The following is a 26,448-nucleotide window of genomic DNA, read 5'->3' as shown; positions in this document are numbered from 1 at the left end:
TATTGGATGAATTCAGAGCCCTAGGAGTTATATTTGTTTGAACTAGGTCTTTTGTAGCTGGGTAGTTATCAGATTTATGAATGATGCTGTGTGCAGTGGTTAGTTGATTCAGGTGTAAAAGTTCAGGTAGCTTGATCCAGTTAAGTTCTTTAAGTGCAGAGCAATGGTGAGATCTATGTGGTACATTTGCAAAAAATGTTGCAATTTTATTATAGCAAATCTCTAAATTGTTTAGGTCCATCTTGCATATGTTTGTAAAGATTTGTGAAGAGTACTGGAGGGTGGATAGTAGGTGGGATCTGGCTGTAGCTAATCTGGAGTTGGTTAGGAAAGGTTTGTCTCCATAGAGTGAGCCAAGTTTAATATGGACTTTTTTGATTGTAAAACCTACATGTTTGTCGAATTTTAGACAGCTGTCTATTGTGACTCCTAGAAGTTTAGTATGATCAACTGGTTCAATTTTAGTGCAGTTGGAGGAGTAGACGGTTAGTGGGGGATAGATGTTTTTGGCTTTATTATTGGAGAAGAACATGAGCTTTCTTTTCTTTGGATTAAGTATGAGTTGGTTTTTCATGATGTAGTTTTCTATGTGTTGGAGTGATTTTTGCGTTTTTTCTTCTAGTGCAAGAAATGTGGGAGTAGACCAGATAAGGCAGACATTGTCAGTGTATTGGAAGATAGAAGCGTATGCAGTGCTTAGGTTATTAGTGAATATGATGAAGAGGAGATGCCCAAGGGTAGAGCCTTGGGGAACTCCGACAGAGATAGGTAGAAGGGGAGGGGGTTATTTTCCCATTTTGTAGACTGCTGTCTATTAGTAAGATAGCTGTGGAATCAGGATAAGGAAGGTAGACTAAGGTTATATGTTTCTAGCTTATTGAGAAGTTTCTAGTGCAAAACTGTATCAAAGGCTTTGAACATATCGAGGAAAATAGAATAAACGAGCAGGCCTTGTTTTTTGAGGAAGTTTACAATGTTGATGAAACTTATTAGTGCGGTATTTGTACTATGTTTAGTTCAAAAACCATCCTGAGCTGGATAGGAGATTATCATTAAGGCAGAAGTCTAAGAGTTGTTGAATACATTTTTCAAGGATTTTGGCTAGGTAGAGAGAATAGCAATGGGTCTTTAGTTAGAGAAGTCTGAATAGGGGCCGCCTTTATGTAGGCAGATGATATGTGGTATTTTATGGATAACAGGTACATATTGTTCTGAGACAGAGAGATTAATTAATATTGATACAGGATGACAGATGGAAGAAGCAGGTAGTTTTAGGAAATCATTTGGCAGTTGATTGGCAGCAGGATATGAGTGCTTTAATTTAGTCAGTAGCTTTTTAATGTAGTTAGTTTGTATGGGCTTGATGGTGCAATCCAAACATTTCAGCCTAACCCTTCCCCTGACATGCGTAAGCATGCATAGAATTACAATTCCTTGCCTACCACCCACTTCTGTAGCAACACAGTCTGGACATTATTCCTCTATGCTAAAGAACTGTCAGGCATTTTGACGTTTTGTTCTTTTCTTGAAACTTTTCTCTCTTTTTGTGTCATTACCCCACTAAGGGCCAGTAAAAGGTGCTTTCTCTTTAACTGGAACAAATCTCTCATCACAAAAATCAACAAAACTAGTGATGACCTTTTTGAATTTCACATAGTACAAGCGACTATAGCTACTAGCAGGATAACTGTTTCAGATAATATAATGTTTTTATTATTTTTTTTGATAATTTGTAAATATATTTCTTGATACTATTACAAATTGTCTCAAAAAAGTACTTGTAACTATATTTTATTCTCTGTAGTTCCTGTATGACATTTAGATAAAAGGAATCTGCAAGTCTCCAGCTGTAAGGTAAAATATGGATAGAAGAAAATGAAAGTAAGTTTTGCTATCATGTCATAATTTCAGAAAGATCCCATACAGTTTGGTATTCGCCCTCTTTACTACTGCTGTTGTGTAGAGGACTGTCACCAAAGTGCTTACATTGCCTGACTGGGTTTGGTTTCTGTGTATAAATAAGCGGTTTTCCTGAATAATTTGACATACTCTGGAACTCTCAGGGAATATTACTAAGATAAGATCATAGAAAATAACCAGCAAATGTTTTCCTTAATTCAAAGTAGTAGCTGCAACCTAAATTGTAATTAAACATTTTTTAATAAGATGCTATGCCAAGACACACAACTAATACACGCTCACTTGTAATTAGGTACATATTCTTTTTATTGATTCAACGAATCATAGACTTTTTCTAGAATATTGACCCAGGGGGTATTTCTAAGCTAGCCACCTTTTCCCAAAAGAATAATGATATCCTGTATAACAATTGGACATTGAGGGCCAGGCATTTGTAAGCTACCTATGTCCATAAGGGACATGGCAGGCTCACTGTAAATTGTCTATTGCCCATCAACTTGTCTAGGTTGTGCTTAAACTGGGTAATAGACAAACAGCTTCACATGGATGGGAAGTCTGTTCCAAAGGAGGGTCAGTCTTTGTAACATATATCTGTCTCTCCAGCATGTTCTGCTTAAGTCATAGACTAATTTCAGGTCCTCAGACCTTGCATTTCTAGCACTGTTTGACTTAAAGACTGAAAAACATAAAGTCACAAGAATAATATATGATTTGCATTGCTTTTATATTTGTTACTCTGAGAAGTTCTACCAATAGTTTTGTTTGAAGCTGACTGGTTTTCCAATATTCATGGCTGGCCTGAATTTGAGCTTATCTAAAATGTTTAATATTCTTTCAAGTTATTCTTATAAAATTTCCAGGACAAATTCACTTAATTTCAGCCTGACACAGAATATAGCATGAACTAGTACCAATAATGGAAATATATGCATGTCTGTTAGAAAACACACTGTTACAAAATATCCCTAAAATTACAATTCTTCCCTTCAGGATTTCAGCAAAATAGCAAATGCTAATGCATCACTTTGCCTACCTCAGCATATAACATTTTCGTTATTATATGTTTTCAGATACAAAACTGTTGTGTGCCATCAGACCAGACAGAAACATTAACCATGTGACTTACTAATTCTTGAGGTAAAGAATATATTTTACAAACTGGAGATTTAACCTTACCTCAAGATTCAATTAACTCTGTAAAGCTTTTGTGCAAAGACTACATGGAGTTGACATATTTGTGCAATGGTTTGTGACGCATGGCAGTGCACAATGCATATTACTGAGGCACAGCACAGCTAAGCTACATTTCACAGCTCACAACACTGTTGCTGGCCACAGAACCTCATAACTGAACACAGATAGTAATTCTGTGAAAAGAAGAGCATCTATAGTCCACATATTTGTTCAAAATGCCACAGTGATCACCAGGGCTTTACATATAGTGAAACCTTGTCAGCAAATGCAGATAGCAATTCCATGTAAGGAAGAGCACCTACATTGTGTGGATTTGCACACAATGCCACAATGGTCACCAGAGGTTTTACAAATCGCTGTCATTGTGTTAGTGCAACACATCTGCACAGAGTGGGGCCAAATAACCTGTATTAGAGCCATATTTGGCATAGATTTCACATAGAAAAGTGTTAGAATGTAACACTTACAACCTCTTAGAGTGACTAATGGGTCCAAAGTCATAATAATGGGGGATAAAGGACCAGAAAGAGAGACATATTTTAATATCACACTGACAAACTTAGGAAATTGGTAGAATGTATAGGTTGTAGATTAGCATGAACTTTCTGAAGAACATGAAGTTTAAAACTCAAATGTCAGTCATCAGTTTCTGACTGCCCTCTGCAATGACATTCCTTATATTTTGCCAGGAAAAAATGTTATGAGGAAAAGATCATAAATATGAGGCATAAACTGGCCATTCTGCACAGATCAGGACAGCTGAGAGGTATGCACTCAAACGTATATAATACTGAGTCACATCAGTCCAGTGATCATCCCTGTGATATGGCAGAAAGCCATGTATTTGTTAAGGAAAACATCTGGACACCCTGGGAATATCTGGACAGTTGAGAGTATGAATGTGATGTATATGGTCCAAACACAGTAGAGGACAGTTTACCTACAGTGCAGACTATTGTGATATTCCATGCATTCTGTACTGAAGCTGTGTTAATGATCTGTAACAGGATATGGGACTACCATGAAAAATGATCACCCAGGAGAAGTGTGTTTATTGAATAGAGATATACAAATGAATTGTAGGAATGAACACAGGGAAAGAGTACAGGTGAAACTCCTGCATGTACAGTAGAGGAGGGCATGTCAATGAAAGATGGTTATAGCAGCAACACCAAGCACATATCTATATGGTAGCGTATGGACTGTACAGTGAAAATGTGCTGTCAGTGACTCTTACACAAGATGACATAAGAATGGGGAGGATGTCTGTATGAGATAAACATCCTTACATGAATAATGCAAGGACATCTATCAGGGATCCGACATGCAATTTGGGTAGGGTGCATATTGGGAATCTGGACAAAATTATGTACCTGAATATGAGTGTACTCTCAGCAGAGGTCTCCAGCAAGGTGGCCACAGGTAAAGGATTATGTCAAACATTACAATAAACCAACCACAAACATGGATAATATCAGAATAATACCACCACTAACCCCATGCCTCTGACGTAACATATGTGATGTGGGGTGATAAAAGATGAGCCTGCACACAGACACATACACACAAACACACACACACACACACACACACACACACACACACACACACACACACACACACACACACACACACACACACTTAACAACTATTATGATACATCCTCATTGTATAGTGGTAGCCACCCACACTGTCCAGGTACTACTATGCCTGCAGGAGGTTTTAGAAGGGATACTGCTATACCTGTATGTGACAGTATGGTCAATACAGGCTACTTGCCTCATGTGCACTGCATATATCTGTGGCACAATCCACGCTGTCACAAATGATATACATGCCATTAATGTTGTCAAACACCTAAGTATGCAGTGTGTGCATAAGCTGAAAAGGTAGTACACATGCATTGGTGTAACAACTCTCTAAGGCCAAGAATACTGCATCAATGGGCCAAGTATCCCAGAATGCTGTCTAAATAGCATGAAACAAGACCTATCAGGTTCTCTGGAATTTCTATTTAACTGTAGCCTCCAAAAAGGTTTCCTGCCTCATGAATGGAGAACAGCAACAGTCATCAATCTGCACAAAGGTGGCTCATCTACAGAACCTGGAGTCTACAAACCCATAAGTCTCACTAGTCTTATATGTAAGGCCATGGAAAGAATTATCATGGAAATGATCAATTGTGATATAGTAAACCTACAGACACTGAACCAAACCCAGTTTGGTTTTGTCAATGTTAGGACATGTCTACTCAACCTGGTGGAGTTCTTTGAGAAGGTCAGCAAAGCAAAGGATGAAGGCAAAATGTTTCGCAATGCTCTCCCTCACCTGGCCAAGGCATTTGACATAATGTCCCACTCAGGCATTGTTGATATACTAAAGAGGTTATGTACAAACCATTATGTCACCCAGTGGATAGCCAAGTGCCTCACAGACAGGACCCATGAAGTTAGTGTTCAGGAGATCACCTCTAAAGAAAGGTCAGTCACAAGTGGAGTCCCTCAGAGATCTGTCCTTGGACCACTCCTTTTTGGCACTTACTTCTCAAAAGTCAAGGCCAATGTCAATGGTCTCTTGCTGACTACATTTGCAGATGATTGCAATTTAGGAGCTGTCATTGAATCCCACACTGATGCAAATGTTACCCAAGGAAAGGCTGGCACAAACAAACTACTGGTGTCATAGCCATGGACTAAAACTAACACTGACACAAAATGCATAATTGTATCCATCAGGAAATCATCCACCCCTGATAACTATCATATTGACAACACGCCCCTTAAAGTTGAGTCAGTTGTTATGGACACATTTAGACAGTAATCTAGCCTTTGACCATCATATGTCAACAGTAGTGTGGGAATCATTCTATGTTGTGCAACGTATAAACAAAGGTATGGCATCTAGGTCCAAGGAAGTCATTGTTCCACTGTATTCCACATTCATCATGTACCTAACCAAGCATATTCAACAATTTCCTCACTAAAACAAATACAGGGCATAAGTAAAATGTCCTATGCAGACGATGTCAAGACCCTATCCCCGGTATTCTGTCTCCTACAGGCTTTTGAGGGGAGATCTATGCCTGGCATACAGGGCATTGTCAGACCCCACTTTGATTGACCTCCTGCATATCCACCAAACAAACAGCACAAAAATTACCTATTCTAAAGACTTAAACCTTGCCAATGATATAAATAGGACCTGCTGGAGAGACAGGTATGCATCCAAGAGACTATCCCATCTCTGGAACAGGCTCCCCATTCATGTGAAGCAGAGTTCCTCCCTAACCTACTTCAAGTGCATCTTGGACAATTGGATGGAGAACAGGAAATTCATCCCTGGTTTGGCACCTCTGATAGACACAGACAACCTGTAAATAGTTTATGTGCTAGGCCCCTGCTTGTATAAGTTTCATGTCCCAAGTCCCTGCTTATACTTATCAAGGGTATCCAAACTTGTCAGAGATTTGGGATGTATGACTAGGCTTAAAAATGCCTTGTGGTTGTTAGCCTTGTAAACACCTATACGCCTATTGTTCCACTCCATCAGACAGTCATGTATATTCCCCGGAAATAATACTTAGGTATAGCCAATAAGCTGTGTGACAGCACACTGTGACAAAGGTGGTACACTTCAGTTACACATCACTGGAAGATGTGTATGGAGGTACATGAAGAGTGGTGCATTGTACACAGTTATTGGTGCAATGAAGGCGGGTAATCATGAAGTTTTTATGGTCTCTGATGTGTATGTCCTTCACATACTTAGTACTTGTGTTGCATTCAAGGGAGTAGTCAGCACTTTGACCACATGTTGGTGGATGTACCATTTACCCTCTATGACAGGCACAGGTCACTTACCTATAGGTCTGATTATAGGGTGCGATTTCCACATTATACTTGGGTGATGTCTCTGTTTCCTGATTCAACAAATCCCTCCATGTGTCTCGTCAATGCAGGTGTTGTCATTGCTGTGGCAGCACTCCCTGGTATGTATTGATACTGTCCGTATTATACTAATATCACAGTGGATTCAATGATTGCACACAAGCTGTAGTCCTTCAGGCAGCTCTTTGGACACAGCATGTATATGTCATTTGTGATGTCCATCACTGACCTAATAGGCAGAAATGGGCCTAGCAAGCACTCCTGATGTACCAGCCTAATCGCTGGACCTGAGATATATGTCACTTCACACACTTCAACATAGTGAGATGCCACATGTCATACATCGGTTTACCCATTTGGTGATATAGCTGTTTATGACCACATAGGACAGCATCGATTGAATACCTCAGTGTGTATTTTTTGACTTATGCCTTGACATGTTCAAGTTCCAAACAGTGATACTGTTTATCATCATGCATGTCCATGATGACCTCTTTGAGAGCATCTATCATATGTAATGAGCCTGATATAGCAGTAAAATCTCATACAGATCTGTTGCACACATCTGGAATATTACTAGTGTAAATGTAGAGGAAGTCCATGATGACATGTTGGTCTACTTCATAGTCGAGGAGAGTCAGGATGTCTCTATACATACATGCATCAGGGGCTGTCACCCCAACTCAGGTAAATGCATGTTGATGTACACCATTGTATGGGAACATAAGCCATGTAGTGGGTATGTTAAACTGTGTGTTCAACTATATTAAGAAGGTGTATACATTGGGTCACACCATAGGTGATCTGTGATGTTATCATGGCACATTGATTCTCTGTGATAGGTCTGGATGAAGGCAAGACAGTGCATGCTGCCTATTGTGATCTGGCCTAGGGTTTTGACACAAGCACACATGCAGATATCAATGATAAAAACCCCAAGCTGTGGTACAAACCTTATATCAGTTGATGGATAAACAACTGGCTCACTGACAGAACACATCATGTAAAAGTTGGTGAATCAACCTTTGCCAGTACAGCTGTCACCATTGGCAAACCTGAGGGATCTGTGCTTAGCCCTTCACTGTTTGAATTGCATTTCACATCAGTTCAGACTAAATTCTATGGCCTTTGCCTTACCAAGTTTTCGGATTCTTGCATATTGTGTGCAATGATTCAGTCCAGCAATTGTGAGTTTAACATAGTACAGGACAACTTAATGGTGACAAAGGCACATGATCTACAAATAAATACTGAAATGCGTGTTTGTCATATAGTCCATCTGAAAAGGAAAGGTCTATGTTGATCACAGCATTGACAACAATCCCATTATGCAGAAACCCTGTGATGCAAGCACTGGGAACACAATTAAATAGCAATCTGAACTGTAGTCTAACCTCATTACAACACTAATAGAGTGTAATGCTCTTTTTTACATGTACCTCACCAGACACATGTAGCAGCTAGAAAGACCACATGCATTTCTCAGCAAGATAACACAGGGGCTGCACACTATGCCATGATGTATGTGGATACATTGAAATCCATGTCACTGTAAACTTTATTGTATATGATGAAGTGACTTCAGCTGACTCTATCCTTGTGGGAGAACTGCATATCCCAAAAAATGATATAGCTAATGACATCAGCAGTGCATGTTGAGAAGATGACAATGCCCCATATACTGATGTAAAATGGTCTCTGTAATGTCAAGCAACAGCTCACCCACAAACACATAACACAAAAACACCTACCCAGTCAATTGCAGGGAGAACAGAACCTTTACCTATCTAAGTACACAGACTGCAGAACATAGTACTTTACACAATTGCCACAGCTCAAGTCAGCCGATGACATCAGCAGTGTAAAATGCTCCATGCAATGTCAAGCAATATCTCACACACACATAGATGACTGCAATGAGAATAGAACCCCTACCTATCTAAGTACATGGACTACAGAATACAGTACATTATGCAAGTATCATGGCACAAGTCTGAACTTATAGTAGATGACATCAGCAGGCCATGTGGGAGATAAAAGGTTGGGAGGGCTGTATGAAATTGATGTGTAGCCATGAGCAACTATCAAAATACTGGTAATTTATATAATTGAAGAAGTAACTGTAGGATACACATGTCTGCTCTGCTGTCTAAACACACACATGCACACACACACACAGTCAACTGCAGTGAGAACATAACCCTTACCTAAGTACACAGACTACAGAACACAGTACTTAATGCAAGTACTGCAGCTCAAGTCTGATTTTTTACAGGGCTGCAGGTGAACCTATAGTAGATGACATAAGCAGGCCATCTGGGAGACAAATTTTGGGATGCCTGTATGAAATGTATATGTAGGCATGAGCAAGTATAAAAATACTGGCAATTCCTGTAATTGGAGAAATAACTATAGGAAACACCATCTGCTCTGCTGTCTAGACACACAAGCACACACACACACACACACACACACACACACACACACACACACACACACACACACACACACACACACACACACACACACACACACACACTTGACTGCAGTGAGACCAGAAGCCCAGCCTGTCTAAGTACACAGACTACAGAGCACAGTACATTACAAAAGCACCATGGCACAAGTCTGTTTTATGCAGGAGCACAGGTGAACGTATAGTGGATGACATCAGTAGGTCATGTGATTGACAGGTTATGAGGCCCATATAGGCACATAGTTTCATAGGTTTATATAAAGCTACTGGCCTTATATCACTAGGGTCTTTAGAAGCCTAGCTGTGTAAAAACACAAGTACCATTATTGAGCATAGTTAGATGGTCATTTTTAGCAGAGCAATAATGTGAGCAGCACCAACTGGCCCTGTCCATGAGGGACATAGGTGCCAGCCCACAGGTTACTATACAATCACTCAACCATTAGTCAAGGTTGCACTTGAACAGTGTCATTGAGGAGGACTGTTTCACATGCAGTGGGAGCCTATTACAGAGGAGTATGAATCATTGTGGGACATATCTGTCTTCCCAGCATGTTATGTTTATATCTCAGGCTAGGATGAGAACCCCAGGGCAAATTATAGTTGTCCCATTTGAATTGCAGATGTCCATCATTTACAGAAGGCCAGGGTTTGAGACTGCTCTGCAGGGCAGCCAGAGGTCACCTCTCAGCAGCCTGCATGATACCGAGTACAGTGACAGTTAAGTCAGTCTTTCCATTTATGTCATGTTTGGTGGCCTCAGAGTTCCCCAGGCACAACCATGTGTTCTGTTCAATTGTTGCAGGTGTCTGGTGAGGTACAGTGAGATGTGAGCATTGTACTCCATTATTGGTGTGATAAGGGTAGAGTACAGCAGAGCATTGACTACCTTGGTCTTGGATGTGGTGTTTATATGTATGATGTGTGCAGTGCAGAGTGTGTATGTCAACACTATGGGCAAATTAGTGATGAAAGTGAAGATTGCTATCAACATGTGTTCCCAAGTCTCACAACACTGTGTTTGAGCTTGAGGGTGTTGCTATGTATATTATAATTAGCAGGGGTACTTCACTGACAAAGGTGACAAAGAGTCATTGTATGCTTATAGTTCAGTCCATGAGTTTGTCACCATTCATCGGTTGGTGTTATCCCCTACTGTAATATGTTACCATCATGGGGGTACAGTATATGAGTGCATCCAGTTAACAATCATCTGCAGACTTGGTAAACCATGGACCATCTACTGTTTCCTATGCTACAGGGAAGTATGTCCCAAACAGTTGAGGGGCCAGCACAGATCCTTGTGGTACTCTATTGGTGAGGTGGCTAGTGGTGGAGGTGCAGTCCCCAACTTTGAGAGTGTGTGTTTTATTGTTGAGCTAGTTGGCACTCCATTTAGTACTGTATCGCCTAATTCCCAGATTGGAGATCTTCACTATGACATGAAGGAGGTTAGTGTCAAATGCCTTGAATAACTCAACATAGGTGGTATGACCTGTTAGCCCAGATCCAGGTCTTTGGGTCACTATCCAAGAAGTCAACAAATGTCAGTAAGAAGATCTACCCTTGCCAAACCCAAAATGGTAGAGTAAGTGTATGAATAACTCAACATAGGTGGTATGACCTGTTAGCCCAGATCTAGGTCTTTGGGTCACTATCCAAGAAGTCAACAAAGGTCAGTAAGAAGATCTACCCTTGCCAAACCCAAAATGGTAGAGTAAGCGTATAGAAGGACACATATGCCCTTGTAGATATGGTCCATGCTGATTCTTGCAGTAGCTATAGATATAAGGCTTTTTAGGCATATGGGTCAGCAGTTGTAGTTCTGCATGTTACCAGATTGATGTACATTATATGGCACACAGCATTTGATATTACATTTTGTAGTGTAGTTGATATATGTGTGGAAAAAGTACTGAGACCCAAGGGTTGTAGTGTTTGGGCAGGGGGGAGGGTGCCAACACATGGATGTATTTTAAATATGTGACATACAGTTAGATAGGACCTCAATTTACAATGTTCTACATGTACTTTCATGTCATACAAAGGAAATGTACAGTAAACAGCAGAAACAGCATTATATATACATTTCTATAGCTTGAGGAGCAGCAGGTTTACACGACAGTTAGCAAAGTGTATACACATACAAGATACAGCTGTTTGCACAATATTAAGCACTCTGTAAACATGAGCCGCATTGCTAAAGTCTAACAGTTAGTACTGAGTCTGTGGAATAATTTAGTATCAGGTGTATTCTGAATTTAAAAGAGACCGATGAACCTAACACCACTGAGGCACACCTGCATAAATTTAATGTAAATGAAGTTAGAACCAACTAATACAATAATACACACACTTCTACAAATATACTACAAGAATTCATCAGACAAAGTATCTGTTCACATGACCAATATAAATAAACTCAGTTTCCATCCGCAATTTGAATTTGGAGAGAAAAAAGTTATGGTGGTAAATTTTTCTTAATGCCACTACACCACCTGGCCTTAATTATATTATTTCAATTGCGAGCCTTCTCAAGTTAAAAACATTTCATAGATAAGTGTGACTTATTTTAAGGTTAATATTTAATATTTCATATTTAATGTTTTCATGGGCAGTTAATGCTATTATGTTATTATTATTTTATCAAATTAATGTATTGATCACTCGTTTTCAGTAGGTGATTTATAAGTTATATGATCATAATTTTCTAAATTTTACAAGACGTTTAATGGCCATTTAGTGGCCTTCATTTTTGAACTTTTCCACATGTAATGTCATGTAAACACAAGAAATGGATAATAAACAATAGCAATGCTTAATAATATGTAGTTTACCATTGTGCAGCAATTAGCAAAATGTATATGCATGCAAGATACGCCTGTTTGCGCATTGCTTAGTAGTGTGCAAATGCGAGCTGCGTTATTAAAGTCTGACAGTGACTACTGAGTCTATGAAACACACCTGCTACATAACTGACTCTGTGACAGCATGTGTAAATGCACTGATACTTCCCTTTTTGGGGCCACATAGTACTAGGTTTGAATCATTCTCTCTCTCTCTCTCTCTCTCTCTCTTTGTTTTTTTCCTTTTCCTGTGTTTGAGAGCTGTGCTGCTCAGTGCAAACATGGGAAACAGAAGAAAAAGAAGTTCAGGTTTGGCTATGTTTATCTGGTGTGCACAAAGTGCAGCAGTGCACAAACTAAGGCCCAGGAGCACACAGGACCCAGGCAGCCAAAAATAGAAACTGAATGCATTCAATTAATATCATTGGGCATCGTGCAAACCTAAGTGACTCTGCATGATGGTTAACAGTAAGACCTTAAGAATGAATAGTAAAATAGGCAATATCATGTAACAAATCCTGTAGCAGCAGGTGTAAGTAAAGGGCTGGAATATAGATGGTCCTGGGTTCTGGTACAAGGTGTGCAACCTTTGTTTAACTGTTGTCACATTGCAGTTTATAGCAATGAACTGCAATATAGACAAGTACTCTCTTAACCTTATTCTGGCAATAGGTGTAAGTGTAGGACTGCCATACACATGGTCCTGGGTTCAAATACAGCATATTCCATACACTTTACTGTTTTTCCACTTTCCATTATAGTCACTTTCACTTGTGACACCTGACATAGTGTAGCTGATATTAATTATATGTATGAAGGCTGAGACACTAATATTGTGTCAGTTATTTATTTATTTTTCTATGTGTTATCACATTTATTATCAAAAGTATGACTGTAGGTATACTGTATACTAAATTCCTGTAAGTATATTTCTTCTCTCTGGACTGCCATGACCATCACATTTGTCAAACTCACATACACAACTGCCTGTACATCAAATAACCTCAAAATTGCATTGCTTGCCACTGTTGCACACTGCTTACCATCACACACTGTGTTTGTATAATGGTGAGCAGTGCACAGCAATTTCAAACAGTTTGCACACTCCCAGTAAACGTGATAACAGGAATTGGCAGTAAGCCATTGGTCTTCATTGATCTTGATCCACGGAAGGAATGGCATGGATTCATGGAGAGGGTGTGAGATTTAGAGATCAGATATGGAGTGTCCAGGAGTGCAAGATTTTTGTTGGAATCCTAGCGAAACTCCACCATGGCAGGTTGCTGCAGGTGGACAGTTCTGGGTCCCAGTATAAGTCAGAGGCTTGGGATAGTTTGGCTGGGCTGTGACTAGTGCCACTGGTATCCCCCACACTGGTAACCAATGTAGATACCACTTTAGTGACCTACATTGGAAGAAGAGGAGTACCCTTGATGCTTGGATCTAGTACTTTAGGACAGAGGACATCCCACATATATGTAAGTATCAACTACAAAGAGTACTTCTAAGGCTTTAAAGCTGAATATAGGCAAGACTGGTATTCCTAACAGTATTCTCTCTTGTTCTGCTCTTCCACAGCTGACATGGAGAGGATGTGCAATGTTAGGACCCATGCCACTAGACAGGCAAGGATGAGGGAGGCATGTGGTATGTATGAAGTAGAAGAGCAGTGTTATAGTAGCATTGAAAGTTAAAGATAACTTTTTTGGTATTTTATACAGTTGTATCAAATTGAGCATGGATATCTCAAATGTAAAAGGAAGTATGCATCCCTTAGTCTGTAGCACAAAGATAGATTGTTTGGTATTTTATACAGTTGCATCAAACTGAGCATGCATATTCCAACTGTAAAAGCAAGTATGCATGCATTAGTCTGTAGCACAAATCAAGACTACAATATTAGATTTTAGTCAGAAGTGGTGGGTTCAAATACCACACTTCCCAACTTACAGTAACTGGTAATTCTTCAGTTCTGTGTAACTTAAAGGTTTAAAGTAAGAGCTCTATACCAGTGGAGCACATAAACTGTAATTTGCATAATCAGAATGCGCATATGTGCAAGATATGCACATGTAAAGGAGTATTTGCTGCAATCCGTTGTATAATGTGCACCTTTTAGGAGCTGTTAGTCTTAAATCTGTTAGAGGGTGGTAGTCTTAAGAGTAAAGGATAAGATAATAGAGTCAAATAATTGTATTACTGCATTGTATGTTACATATGAAGGTACTAATCTTATCTCTTGTTTTTTTCTCTCACCCCGACCCTTATCTCTCTTTTTTTGTTTTATGTTACTATGTGTCATCAAAATGTGTCCATGTCATCCATGTGCACCACATCACAAAATGCTCAACAACACAGAGGGTAGGCCTGCCCAACAGGATCCACCTAACCCCACTCCACCAGCCCTGATATATTTCCCCCAGCACATCTGAGAGCTGACCTGGGAGCACCATGTCTGCTGCCCCTACAGTACCTGTGCCTCAGGTGGTTCTGCCCTATAGGATAGTCCAGTGGTTCCTTCCAGGAGCAGTAGCAGGGGTGATGAGTTTATTACCCACATTGAACTGCCAAGGATGGTGTGTAGGGCTGTGCACTGCACTGTTGCACACCTTCACTGGATGGAGGGGCTGCTCTCCCTCATTTTACATAGGATGAGTAGGTGAAGAAGGAGATATTATGTACTCTAGCCATGGCAGAGTGAAGTGACAGTCATAACAGCCTGTTGGTGAGGACTTGATTCTCACTGTCAAACAACTTGACATCCATGGGTCCTTGATGTCCCCACCCTCACCACATCCATGGTGTCCATCACCATCCCTGTGTCTTCTCTGTCTGAAATTGCTTCCTCACTTACCCAACCTATTAGGCCCAGACATACCTACATCCCTTCCCCAACATGCCTGTCTCTCTCTAAAAAAAAACAAAACAAAAAAACAAAACAAAAAGAGGGGGTACCTGCCCCATACATAGCTCTCCATTTTGCACAAGTGTCTTCTTCATACTCCCTGGAGGTGACAGTCAAAATTCAGCTAATATTCTGCATATATTATCAGTTTTTACTTTTGAAGAAATGGATAGCTACTGTTCTTTATTAACTTTCTCCTTCACATTCCTGTATTCCTTTCCATTTGTTCTTCCCCCTGTTTGCTCACAATTTCACCACTGTTCTATCTTCCCCATTTCTTTCCTTTAATGCATTATTGTGTAATGGTATGCATCACACAGCAATGGTAATATGAAAGTACCTAAAAGTGTCAGATTCAGTTTTATTTGAACCCAGTACCGTCTGGCCTCAAAAAGGAATGTATTACTGCACTGACTGCATTAACAAGTGCCAACACAGTAGCAGGTGTAGTCCAGAAACTCACTACTAACAATAAAACTTTAGCATCCCCATTTCACCAAAGTCCTATCTTCCTCATGTCTTTTCTTTAATGTATTAGTATGCGATAGTGCGCATTGTACACCAACACATACCAACAATAAAGTAAACGTTGTTAAACGTACTAGATATAGCTGTATTACAACCCAGTACCATCTGGTCCCAAAAAGGAATGTATCCCTTCATTAACACCTGCTGCAATAGAGTCAAGAGCATTCCAGGGACTCAATACTAACTGTCATTCTTTAGCAATGCTGCCACTGGAAGTTACATGATATACCCTTATGTACTTGGAACTCTTAAGGTCTCCCTTTTTCCCATTGTGCAACACTGTGCAAACAAGTTAAGCCAAACCTTCCATTCATTCTTCTGTTACCAGTGATTGTGCTAAGTGCTACATCATGCAAACATTGGTCAAAAATAATAAAACAATAATAATAAAAAACTAACAAGAGAAAACACGTTTTCACACAAATGGAAAGGAGGTTAGATGTTAATGAAACAGAACCTGTGAATTCTGTGCTGCTTACTTGCACTTCCAACCTTGACAGACTTACATGTAAAACTTTTTAAGTCTAACCTGACATACTCTCTTGATGTAAGCATTCACAGTTGCCATCTACATACTGAGGGAGTGCCTGCATGATGTTTACATTTGTAACATGGAGCCAAGTATTTGGGATTCAGCAATTCTAATGAGTTCAGACCTCATTTGTATCTTCACCATGCAGACAGGCCTGAATCTACACCAGAAGGCAACCATGTAACTAGGGAAACTGAAGGGGAAGCTGAGTTGTTTATGTGTTGAACACAGAGGTGTACTAATTTTTAGATTATATGCCTGGATTTTGTCAGTTACATATTGCATATGCTGACATGTAACTATGAATAGACAGTTTAATGTTTTTTATAATTATTTTGATTACCACACACCTTTTTACTTTTATCTGTCTGCATGCATTACTTACAAGTGTACAGTGCATTTGGGGGTGGGGGAGCAAAGCTGCATTTGTGTTAATGCACAAAAAAAATTGATGTTGCTATTATTAATCTCCTTTTGTTGCATTCAGCCTACTGTCATGCGTTAAGGTCAGTTCTGAACAAATCTCACACATTTTACTTTTTATTCTGTCCATTTAGACTCCTTTCTGTGGCTGTATTCCAAAGGATTTGCAATTCACAGGGAACAATAGCATGGATCTAATCAATTGCTGTATAGCTTGTTGAATAGCTCCAATGTATTCCCTTGGTTGATTACCATGCAATTCAGCTGATTATGCAATAATTAGTATGCCACAGTGTTTACCTTGTCTGTGTGGGGATATGCAACTACATGGTGCTTATTGAATTTAAACGTTTCCTCGCCCATGTGCACATCATGCCGCAATGCACACATGGTGGAAAACCACTGTGTCAGCTTTATTGAATCCCACCACTAGTTTATTTAGTACCATGTTCCCAAGACCTTTCCTTTCTGTGGATATTACTATAAATATATTTTATTTATTTAATTTGACAGATCTTTACTGGGATATGGTGAATGTTTCAGCGAGATTACCTCTTTTTCGCTGAAGCCCAGGGAGAAAGGCTCCAAATACAAAATATTTTTTACAGCATATATCATATGTTTCACTTAACAAAACAAAGTGCATAACATATATATAATGTAAAAAAAAGCATTATATAGGGATTACAATATACAGATAAAGAGGAATACATTTATTTTACAGAAGGTATTAAGACTGTATACATAAACAACAGCCACATTTCATTGTATTTACAAAGTAATTTTATGAGAACAATTTAAGGAAACTATGTAGGATAATTTAGCATTAAGTAATGGAAATATGAGACAAACTGAGAGTTAGGGTTTAAACCATTGTTTGGAGAGCTTGTTGTTAAATGGTAGAAGTGTCTACCATGAGTGGATAATTAAGGTGCTGAAGAGAGATAGATAAATAAATGGACGTATATTTTGAAAAGGTTAAATTTAGGTAGAGTTGTGTAGATTCATTGAAAACTAATAGGCTGTGACAGGAAATAGAAGAGCAAGAGTGAGTTATAGAAAGGCAGGGAATTTGGGGGCACAATGGAGTGGTAGATGAGTAGCTTATATTAAGTAGTAAAAGATGGTGGCTCAGGCGCATATGCAGGAAAGCAGAAGAAGATCTGATGAAGAAAATTTGGGATGGACAAGAATAATGCAAGACAAAACAAATCCATCCAGCAAAAAGATGGGTGGATTGTTTGAGAGATGACCTGTGAAATTCATGCATGACTATCAAAGAAGGTAGGAGAGTGACCCTGAATAAAAAGAGATGGCAATGGTTGGCATGACACTCCAACCATTGACAACAATGCTGATGGTGATGGTGGTGATGAAGATGTTAAAGTGCATGATACTGAGAGGAAGATAGCAGCTTGTATTAGATAAGAGGGTTATGAGTGAATAATTTGGGGAAAGATAGTTCCCTATTAGCTGGTATAGGAGAGGAGAAGTACTTAGTGTTTAGTGGGATAACACGAAGCTATTAGAAGCACATAGAGAAGGCTAACAATACAAGGGGTTAGGAATACATTTGTCAGTGGTGGGACTGTGACAAAGCCAAGAGTCATGCAGGAACTCCTTGAGGAGGTAGTTGATTGGCTTGTAAAATTGCTCAGTTTGTATTTGTGTTGGTATATTGTTCCATATTCTAGCAGCATACAAGGTGCATGAGGAGTCATGAACATGGCTATTAATAGGGGTTACATTTAAAAGCATCTCTTATAGAAAGGATGTGCAGGCACAAGACCTAAATTGACTACTGCAGATAAGCCTATATTATATGGTATTCCCAAGAAGTCTCCCATCCTGCAGTATACCAGGCCCAATATTGCTATTCCTGAGACCAAAGGACATCATATACATTTAGAGTGATGTGGCAGTAACTACAAGAAACAAGGACGCTGAGTACCATTGTCCCAAAAGATGGTGATGCCACTTTCCCTGAAGTAGGTATTTGTTTTGTGGAGTGATATTGACAGAACAGTTTTCAAGCAAGCCATAGTGATCCTTATTATTGACATGTCTCCTCCTTTACTATCACAAAACTATTTTAATAAGAAATATGACTATGATATAGTCAGTACATCAGCTACACTTATCAGTTAAAGAGATGAGTAGTAGCACAAGTGTTATCAGATAGCAATATTGTAAACAGACAACCCCTCAAATGACAAACATTATGTCTCATTACAGAGGATAATAAATACAGTGTGGCATTAATTCTGAGTTGTTATAACAAGTTAGTGGAAATGGTGCTTGTAATATACAAGTTGTAAGCCTGGGTGAATATCCTGCTGTGCACTTACAGCTCTTTTAGGTATGTTATGACATACTGGTGTGCTTGCGAGCAAGTGCGTATTTCTCCTCTTGGATGGTAAATAAAGACAACTCAGACTAAACTCTTTGTAAGAGCTTTTAACATTTTAGCTATGCTTCACAACTCCAGGTTAGAAAACAGAGAACAAGGAGACATGCCATGCATTTATAATGGGACAGTAGGAGTTGCAAAACAACATTGTAAATAAGAAAAAAAGCTTTCAAGTTATTGAAAGTATAATCCAGAGACCCCTTTCAAGCATTTTAAACAGTTTTAGGATTCATGATATGGTGAGATTGAATTCAATAATTAGTTTCTGCTCGTTCACATCTGTTTTTGGTTACTGCTGCACTCATACTAAGTAGTCAATACAGCTTGTTGAAAGGTCATACATGTCTTTAAGTCATTAGGTAGCACATTTATTCACATTTTATTGAGGGTATTTTGTATTACTCTAATTGTATTTTTTTGTTTTAAACTTTAACTTCTTAATTATGTGCTTACCTTTTCATGCTTGCTGTGTAATACACATATAACATTACAAACCTCATCTTACAATTTTTGATTTGTTAAATTTTCATTGATCATAATTATCATAAATATGACTTCCTTTAATACAAAAAAAAATAGACAATGAACACTCATTCCTTTTAATCAAGAACACCTTCTAGCCCCAGGATTCATATAATCTGCCAGAAATATTATAGTATGCAAACCAAGATTTTGATTTAGAAAATATATTCATATAACATAACTATAATGCTGTTTAAAACATTTATCTTTATCCAGTATGTTATACTTGAGCCCTCTGACTCTGAATGAGCCTACTGTTGGCAGTAGGCATACCATACCCATTTATTCACTGCGATCCACTATCCACTATTATTTTCTAAAAAACAAGGTGATATTATTCATCTTAGAAATGGTTATTGATTATATAGGCATCTGAAAGCTGTTCCCTTCTGTTAGGAGCTAAGATAAATACTTTTACACTTGACCCACTCCCAGTAGCAATTAAAAAATAAATCAACTAATTTACCTCCATTTTAAAATAAACTAGTTTAATTCCATTAGATTTTTTTTTTTTTTTGTTAGCAGTGGCAACATCATTAAAGGTGTAATTTATAAAGTACAAAATGCATATTCCAGAACAGGACTATAACACAAAGTATAATTCAAACCATAAGCATATTCAATGTTTAATTCCCAGTAGCATGTGATGTACATTGGTGATAGCACAGGTTCCTGTGCTCCACTAGCAAAAATAAATCAGACGTCTGAGAATCTGATCTTGGCTAGTGTGAGTAAACAATCATCACTTTGGGGGAACTGGCCTCTTTCCAAATGTATGTTATTTTAGTCACTTAAGTTTTAAGATAGAGAAGATACAGTGGGTGTCTACACAATAACTTGATCACATTTATAGATTTTGTGTGTGTGTGTGTGTATGTGTGTGTGTGTGTGTGTGTGTGTGTGTGTGTGTGTGTGTGTGTGTGTGTGTGTGTGTGTGGGTGGTGAGGGAATGCACTAAAAATGTTACTATACTTTTGGAAAAAAAGTTTTCACCTTATCACTTAACACAGTGGGCAGGATTCATGAAGGCTTGCACGGAGTGTAAGAGACGTGTAAGACTCCATGCAAGCCTCGCGATCCAGGAACAGCCTGAAACTCCATGTAAGAGTCCAGCTAAAATGTCTCTTACATGGACTGGGCGTGGATATGCTAAATACCTCACTTGCAGCCAAAAGGCATGCAAATGAGGTAGAGTAGCGATCCACGAAACAGAAAGCAGCCCGTGTAAGAGCCGATTTAGCTGCAGAAATGTACTCAGTTGACAACTGAGTGCGTTTCTGCAAAAATCACAATGGAGCCATGTCAGCTCCAAATAAAGGGTGCATATGTGTCAGGCAGCATGCCAATGACCAAATATGTGGCCATTGGCAAGGTATCCCGATGCAAATATGAGAAATAAATATATATTTTTTCGGCGATCGTCGGTGTTTAAACGCAGCGCAGCCCCGAGCAAATGGGCTGCACTATATAAAACATAAAAATGAAGGTTATAAACCCACAAATGTGGGTTTTATGCAATACATGGATTTACAATGCAGGGACCAGCAGACCAAAAACAACATGGCCACCGTTTAGTGGTTGCTAAGGGGGGAAGCTGAGTCTAAGACATGTAACTAAGCATTAGTAGGCAATCTGATGTAAATGAGTGTTCGGATACTGAATTCCACTGTCACATAGCAAATGAGCACATTCTGAGTAGTGTAAGAGATACATAAGGGGGAGGAATAGAGTAGGACATAGGTGACATCACAGGGGGGAATGGTAGAAAGAAATGCAGTTCATTGGAGGTCAGTGTTACATGAAATATGCCAGACACAGATCATGGAAAGAGGAGTGCCACAAGATAAGCATGGGAAAGTCAAGAAATGGAAGGTGTACACTGTTACTTACACCAAAGTTTCTTGTTGGGCATGCATGCGCACGTGTGCACACCATGAGGCACGGATAGGACAGTGTGCATGCGTGTAAGGCAGACTGAGCATGTGGGAGGGTGTTGGTAGATTTGTAAGACTGTTTGCGCTAGTGTGCGCATGTGTAGGGCAGACTGAGCATGTGGGAGCCTGTTGGCAGACTTGTAAGACTGTTCGCGCTGGTGTGCGCGCGTTGTAACCCGAATAAGCAGATTCCAAACCGTGTAAGCATGTGTGCACGCGTGTAAGCTACTGTGAGCATGTTTTTGCTGGTATGCACGTTGCTCCCCCCTGAGGAAACAGAAAGGAAAAAGGAAGCAACAGAATTAGTAGGAAGCTAGCAGGGAATACTGCTGGAGCTAGCAGGTGAAAACAATTAGAAGCAGGCAATTACACAGGCAAAATAGTAGCTCAGCCAAGCACTTAAAACTCTGCAAACAGCAGTGCAGGATGTATCTCTCAAGAGACACTGCAAGACAGAAGTAAGCTATTAGAAGTGAAAACTGAAAAAGCTGAACTCAGAGCAGAAATGCTAGGGGCTGCCATAGCTGTCATAAGGAGACATAGGTGACTTGCTGAGGGTGGTGACAATGCAGATGGTGCCAGACAACCCACAGTGAGGAGATGGAGAAGAGTGTACAGGCCCAGGGTCACCTACCACGTATTACATGAGCTGGAGATAGTAGAGCGCTATAGAGTGGACAGAGACCTCCTGCAGCAAATTGTCGAGCTGTGCAGGCCACGCCTCACACACAGAACCAACAGAGGGGAACCCATCCCAGTGGAAACCAATGTATGTGTTGGCCTAAGAATAATAGCAATAGAAACCTTCCAGAGACCAACTGGTGAAATGATGGGGATATCACAGGCATCAGCCTCCAGGGTACTGCACCAGTTCCTAGATGCCATGTCAGCACATGTCGGTGATCATATATATTTCCCCAATGCCCGTGAGGTATTGGCCAGCAATATGCGTCTCTTCCAGCAAATAGCGGAATACCCTGAGGTAGTGGGTACAATAGACTGCACGCACATACACATCAAAGCACCAGCCGGTGAGCGGGGTAGGGCCTACATTAACCGCAAGGGCTTCCACTCAATCAACTGCCAGGTCGTGTGTGATGCCCAGGGAATAATAATGAATGCGTGTGCTGGCTGCCCTGGGAGCTACCATGATTCCCATATCTGGCATTTGATGCAGCTGTACCAGACATTTGCCAATGGGGACATCCCACATGGACACCTAGTGGAGGATGCAGGTTATGCACTGGAGCTGTGGCTGATGACACCCATCCGAAACGCACACACACCTGAACAGGAACGCCATAATGAGGCACACGCACAAACACGTAATGTAATAGAGCGTGTGTTTGGGCTGCTCAAGTCACGGTTCCGGTGTCTGGACACATCTGGTGGAGCCTTGCAGTACTCGCCAGCTACATGTACCCATATTGTCATGGTATGTGCTATGCTACATAATATGATCTTGTGAAAACAGCTGCAGCAGGACCAGCATAGGGTCGGGCCAAACAACCCCCCACCATTGCCAAGGCCATCACAGGCAGAGCGTGACTCGGAGGAGGAACAACATGAGCCTGCTCCAGAAGGCAGAAGGAGGCATGCCCAGTATGCCCTGGCCTTGGCAAAGAGGCAATGCATAGCACATACACTGGCTCAGTAGGAACCCTGGGAATGATACCCCTCTCTGACTCACCCATATAATAACATGGATGCCTAAAATGACATAACCTGCTCTCAAACATGTGCAGGGAGTGTAATATGTGCATCCGACAGAGGTAGCCCTGCAGCACCACCTGAGGCATGAATGTCATGTGTTAAGTAATGTAATACCATGTACTATATGCACACTTGAGGACCCTGACTAACATCCATCCTCACCAAGCATGAAGCCACAATATGACGATGATATGATCAATTGCAAGAATTGGCTGAAGTAATGCAGTTAGTCAAAGAGGAGCCAATGTGTGCCAGACTGGGATGACATGTTGAGCATGACATGATGCACCACCTGCTAGGGGTGGCATGCACCTATCAGTCCAGGCCTCATGGATACTGGCAAAGGCTGTCAGTACCCACAGCGTGTCAGGAATAGGTAAGGCTCAATATACAAACCCACCTCCATAGGTACCACAAGGGATAAGAACCTAGATGTAATGCTACCCAATGCCAGAAGTCTAAACAGCAAGATGCATGCAGTGTAAATGCACCCAGTATGGACAATGTTGATATCTGTCCTGTAACAGAAAACTGGGTCAAGGCTCACAACAGCACCCTAACACTACCAGGTTACACCTCATACTTTGCTGTATAGCCTCAAAACATGGAACAAGCTACAAAAGGAGGGTGACTAGCAATAATTGTCAAGGATAACCACACTCCGATGTTGGTACCACAACAAGACACAGCATGGACTAGCCATGGTCAAGTAACAGTGGCTAAAACTGCTTCCCAGTTTATAGCCTGCTACAGACTACCATCCTAACACCAGGAACTGCACCTGGCCTATGCTGGAATACATGAATATATCAAGCCCCCCAAAACACATTATATTGGTTGACTGAAAATACCCAGACATACACTGGGAGCATTATACTAGCACCAACACTGTAGGAGAAAAGTTCCTAGAATCCATAAACAAAAATGCCCAGGAACAACGTACCACTCCCAGAAGAGGGGTAAGCATACTGGATGTGATAATCAGCAACATGGGTACTGGATGGCAAGATGAGAAGTGTATCCCTCACTGGTAAGACCAGACCATAGAGTAATCATACCGGATATTCACATCCTGACCACAGTTCCTGGCCTGAAAACCACAGTGAAAAACATGTGTAAAGCATAAGTTGCACCCCTCCAAACTGATATGGAATCCATTAAAGGCCCTGTGGAGTTGCAAAATATGGGACACACTGCAGAACCTGTTATACAGGCAGTCCATGAACACAGCCAGGAATGCTTGGATTATGCAATCACAAATAACAACAAGACACAATGTCATACATGCAGGCATCTGGCATGCTGGACTCCAGCCATTACCAAACCATGTAAGAGAATGAGGAAGCTACTATATGATAGAGCAAACATAAAAAGGGAAGTAATCACTGATCAGTAGTATGGAAATAAAATATGTCAACACATACAATCCACTAAGGTCAGCTACAACAAGTAGAATCTGTGAATCCTGAGGCAATGTTACACCTGCCCCAAGTACACAGACAACCCTCAACTCCCCCAATAAATGCAAATATATATGAGAGATGCAACCATTTATCCAAACCGGAGGCTGAGCTCCCTCAACTCAGTACTGTCAAAATTAGTCAGGAGGAGAAGGTAACCACACACACCACAAACCCAGTCCCACATAGACCTATCACAACTGCAAACCAAACACATAAACACAGAAAAACATTCCCAGAGGCCCTAATTACAAACACACCACACCAACAGAGGCCTCCAAAGCAGACCCCCAAGCAACCACAACCTCCAAACATAGCACATGCAACACATAGTACACAAAGCTGGCATGCCAAACAGTCACAGGCCAGAAGGAGAAACAACATGCCTGATACAGTTGTAATAGGTGACTCTATAGGCAGACACACTGCTGTCCCACTCACCAGAATGAACAAGGGAAAGGGTACAGTAAGCTGCCTGTAGGCTGCTACAATACGCCACATAACACAAGTACGCAGGTCACCCCAAAATAAGTAGAAATATGATGCAGTCATTGTCCATGCTGGTGTGAATGACCTGAGATGTACCTCCCTGGACTACATGAAAAGAGACATGGATGAGCTCTCTGAGTATGTACTCCAGGCCGGTATGACACTGGCCGTTTGCAGCATCCTACCCTCACCAAGAATGATGCCACAGTATAAACACAGAATGATCAGCTTTAACAGGTGGCACAATTGCAGCTGTCAGTCCAAGAGGATCTAATGTCTGTCTGCTTGGGATGTCATGCATGACAAGCCATGCTGCTGTTCCAGGGATGGCTTGCACCTGTTACCCCTGGCGTCTGGATATTGGATAAGGCTTTTGCCACCTCCATAGAGCCATACGTAGGCAAGGCTGAAAAGACTAACCCACCACCCTAGAAAACATAAGTGGTAAGAAACATAAGGGTAATGCTGACCAATGCCAGACATGTAAACCGCAATATGCATGCTCCTGAGGCCCTCCCCAGTATGGAGAACATCGATGTCTGTGCAGTGACAGAAACCTGCTGCAAGCCTACTGACAGCACACCAGCACTACCAGGTTATACCTCATTCCATGCGTTATGGCCCCAAAACCTGGACCAAAACATAAAAGGAGGGGGAGTATCCATATGCAGCACAGACACCCATACTTCCAGGTAACTGACAATGCACGAAGCATCGGAGATCACCCATGTGCACCTAACCGTAGTCAAAACTGCTGTACAGTCTGTAGCATGCTACAGACCACACTCTCACACACAGGAACCCCACCCAGACATCCTGAAGACACTGGACAGTATGAATGTTCCACCAAATACCAAACAAGGTACTCACAAATTACCACATAGGTGGTAAACCATTATGTATGGAAGGAGTAATCAGGGACCTAGGCACATAAGTGGACAGTAACCTGTTATGTGACACTCACATTGCCAATGTGGCTAGGAAGACTGTCTATATTGGACACCGTATCATGAAAGGATTCACATCTATGTCAACAGAGGTCATTGTGCCCCTGTACTGTTCTCTTATCAGACCCATAATCTAGTACAATGCCTCATTTTGGATGTACCTTACCTGACACCTGCAGCAGTTAGAAAGACCTCAAAGGTCTGTCACTGCACAAAGGAAGTATATCCCTCATTGGTGAGATCTGATCATAGACTAATCTCACTG

Source organism: Protopterus annectens, chromosome 2.part0 (assembly GCF_019279795.1).
Source record: "Protopterus annectens isolate FY-2018-M chromosome 2.part0, PAN1.0, whole genome shotgun sequence".
NCBI classification, from domain to species: Eukaryota; Metazoa; Chordata; order Ceratodontiformes; family Protopteridae; genus Protopterus; species Protopterus annectens.
Note: the sequence above shows the minus strand (reverse complement) of the source record.